Genomic DNA, 4,311 nt, shown 5'->3' on the forward strand with positions numbered 1-4,311 from the left:
TTTTGGATCAGCCTTTGAGAGACCAACAGAGTTAGATTCAGTACAGCATATGCGGGAACTGCACGATAGTGTCTTTCGTTCCAGGGGTTGAGTAAGTGTGACTCTGGGTTATCCTCCGTGTGTGTTTGAATTATACTTCCAAGAAAATGGCATATGCCAATTGCATACCGAGAATTTTTAGCGGATAGCGAAAGATCATTTCCCCAAATCGCGGGATTGGGAGAGTACATCGTCATCTTGGTTTATTCCAAGACTGAGGAGCAGCATGAGAAGCACCTGAGGAAGGTGCGAGAGACTTTGGGAAGGGAGAGACTTTTTGCAAGGTACTCCAAATGTGAGTTCTGGTTGCGTGAGGTGCAATTTATTGGGCACCTTGTCAATCAGAAGGGTATTCTAGTCAATCCGGTCAAGATAGAGGCCGTGATGCAGTGGGAGATTCCGAGGTCTCCGATTGAGATTCGGAGCTTCCTGGGTCTAGCGGGTTATTACCAAAGATTTATTCGGGTTCTTGGAGGTGGTGTGATCTTTTGGACTGGCTAGTATTGAAACACTAGCCATGGTAAACATGGTTTTTAGCAGATTGGGCATAGAATGCTAAGAGGATAGAGAATCTTTCCAGTATTGTGTACTGTAGGACGTTAGTTGAATCAAAGTGGGGGAGAATCATCCAAGGATTCAAAAGTAGGAGTAGTTATGAAACTGGGATAAGTTTCGCATCGTTGTTAGGAAGGAAGACAACCCAAGTGGTTATATGGTTTGAGAATAGTGTGAGTTGGAAGTTCGGAAAAACTTGCCAACAAGGAGATCGTGTTTCCATAATGTTTGCCAGAAAGCCTTAGGGAATCAGGTTGGGGATTCCAGTCAGGACATGAGCTGCGTGTCGATCCAGTATGGAGAGTGTTGTAAGTCTGCGGGTGTAGCCGTAGCATTCACTAGCAGCCATATATTGCTAGAGTGTTGTAAGTCTGCGCGTGTAGCCGTAGCATTCACTAGCAGTCAGATAGTGATAGAGTGTTGTAAGTCTGCGAGTGTAGCCGTACCATTCACTAGGTTGGTAGATAGTGTGAGTGCGTTGTTAGGACGCGAAAGGGATCAGTAGTACCCACCAGTTTGGGTGTAGCATTGAGGATATGAAAATCCACGGATTGGATTTCGGAATTACCCAGACGGATTAGACTTGGTTAATCCAGTGATAAGACGGTAGAATCGCCACTAAAGCTGAGAGCAAAGAAGTAGTGGACTGCTTAATGTCATTCATGACATGAGATTACCAATGGTCATATAGCAATCACTTTTAGCCTTGAGTTTGGTGACGCCAGGATTCGACGGATGGACTCGATCAGTTAGATCAAAAAGTTATTACAGCCTCAGTGGCATGGTAACTAGTGGCAACTAGTTCTAGAGAAGGATTTCGTTCAGAAGTCGTGTGAGGCGACTAAGTGGGAGTCCTTTGGCTCCGTAGCCGGGCTGGAACCCGGTATTTCAGATGACTGACAAATGAATTGAGACCAGGAAGGTCTCGATAAGATGTTGGAAAACAGCCATGTAGTAGCGTGCTGTTTCAAGCAGTTCAGTGTTTTCAGGTAGATCAGTGTTTCAGACAGTATTGGGTCTCCAGCGGTATTGGTAACTGAGGATCTCATGTATGGTAAGTGTGACAGATTGCTGAGTAATGCTAAGTTACCCACCGTGGGGTTCATCTATAATGATTCAGTATGAGTGGTCTGTTAGGGATTCATATCATCTAGAGACAACAAATTTTAGACAAAGTACATGTAATCTTGTTGCGAGGTATTCGTTCACCGGAAGATTTTAGGGCTTTACGAAGATTGGTCACGGCTACCCTGTGAAGCCTAGGGTGTGCTCATGATGGTGACCATGCTACTTGAGTAGTTGGGCGCGTAAGGAATGGTAAGGAATGATTTCGAGGACGAAATCTAATTTAAGTGGGGGAGAGTTGTAACACCCCGATTATTTTATAATAAATAAACTAAATAAATAAATGAACCCCGGGATGAGAAATATATTTTATATTATTTTTTTCGAGCCCTAAATCCATAGAAATTAATGGATGTTAGTTATGGGAGTTAATTGTAGTAAATTTTGGAATGTTGGGGGGTGTAAATTTTGGAGCCACTTTGTAAAGATTTCCGAGGGAAACGGCTAAACTGTAAGTTTTGGAGTTAAATTGAAAACAAAATGGTGAGGAGGGGCTGAAGTTGGATTTTTGGAATAAAGTTTGGATGGACACGGGTTTAGACCCGGTACCACCCTTCCCTCCCGTCACCCTCATGTGTGCAGCCTCCATTTATAACCCATGCCATATTATCCCTAACCTTAATTGATAAACCAGCCGCCACCTTCCATTCTTCTATTTTTCTAGTGCCGCCACCACCGTGTCGAGGTCGCAAGTCAGTCGGCAAAGCCCATCCTCATGACGTCGGAATGAGAGCACACCTGTCATAGGATTGATTGCTGCTGTGAGACGCCGGACCTCAGCCGCCATCATCGGAGTCGCCCATCCGCCATCCGTCGTCGCGAGTGCAGCTAGCCAGCGCCATCGCCTGTTCAACCAACGAGGAGGCTGTCCATCGCTTCCTTTCCCTCCGACTGCCATGAGCCACCATGAAGTGGTTGTGATTGGGAGTCTTTCCCTTGTTCAGCTCGTGTTCCTAGAAGCATTCATGCCCTCCGTTGACCGGAAAAGCATGGGAATCACCAGGGCAGCCCACCATGGTGGCCATTGCCTTGCCGCCGCCGTGTAACCTTCCTCCTGCCGCCTTCTGCCGGATCTTGGCACCACCAACCACATCTACGAGTTTATACGTATGGGTGTGTATCCTAGTAGACCAGTTGTATTTCATTTTCATAAGTTTGTGGTGGTTTGTTTAGCCAGAAAATGAGAACAACCACCACTACCACCGTGAGGTGGTGGCTGGCTGCCGCCTTGTACCACCGCCGGCCACCGCTAGAGTGGCTGTGTGTTAGTTAGTGTGTGTGTGTGTGTTATTTTGTGAGTTTATTGTAAAAATTGTAAGAAGCCAAAGGAATAATGAAAGAAATTGAAAACCACCATCATAGGGTGGTGGCTGCCGCCACCGGCCGCCGTGTCGGGTGGCAGTGTGCTTATTTGTGTTGGGATTGCTAGTTTGGGGATGTTTGGTCAAGGGACTAATCCCCTAATGGGCCCAATGAGGCTTAATGGACATAGAAGCCCAAACATGTGTCTAATGGGCTTAATGGACCCTAATGGATCCAAGGACTTAGCAAATGCTCCTATTGGGCTTAGATGGGTTGGAAACCCTAATTATGGTTTGGAAAACCCTAATGCCATGAAACCCTAATTTGGGATTTATCGGGATCGCATCGGGATTAATTAATGAACTTAGAATATTAATTAATAATCATTTGCAATCAACCTAAGTCAACATTGTTCTTAATGGATTAAGTCCTTAATGGGTTAAGTAAGAAACACTTAACCCTAATTATCATTTTATGTGAAACCCTAATTTCACTTGGGCTTTGTGTTGGGCCATCCAAGAACAAGCAAATGGACTAGAATAATATAATGGGCTTTAGGGTAAGGCCCATAGGAGGGTTTAGGCCCAATTTGGAAAATTGGGCCATAGTTGGGCCTTGGTCCATTACTAGACTTTTGGGGTCTATGGATTGGACCTTGGGCTTGGGTAAGTTAAGTTTGGGGTAATGTAGTAATTATTCGAAGTATGTAATTATAGTTATGTAGTGGAATCCAATTATTAATTGGGTGTTATTTTGTTGTTGACAGATCGGGACTCTGTCATCTAGCAGCTGGGGACGAGTCTATGAGACTTCAGCAGTGTGGGATTGAGTCTGCAGGACTTCAGTAGTGTGAGGTGAGTCCTTTTCCAGTAGGAACGGGTCTAAGGCCACAATACCGGCCTGTTTAGATGTTAGTAGTACCGGGCGGTGCCCGATCCAGTGATTTAGCTTACATGTTATATGTTATGTGTTCCGGACTTCGATCTGATGCTGGGTGGGGCCCGATGCAGTGGTTTAGCTTATGTGTTATATGTTATGTTTTCTGGACTCCGGTCCGATGTCGGGGCCATCCCGAGAAGTAGTTATGGATGCTTGATGTCTTTGTGATTCATGCATGTTTTGTTATGTGTAGCATGTCAGGAAAGCCCGATACAATATATGTGATTATGTTATATGTTATGCTATGTTCATTTTATTCCGGACTTCGGTCTGATGTTGGGCAGGGCCCGATGCAGTGGGCGGGGCCCAAGTTATTTCGGACTTCGATCTAATGTCGGGCGGGGCCCGATG

Source organism: Lactuca serriola, chromosome 5, assembly GCF_051521515.1.
Source record: "Lactuca serriola cultivar US96UC23 chromosome 5, Lser_US96UC23_V15, whole genome shotgun sequence".
Taxonomy (NCBI): Eukaryota; Viridiplantae; Streptophyta; class Magnoliopsida; order Asterales; family Asteraceae; genus Lactuca; species Lactuca serriola.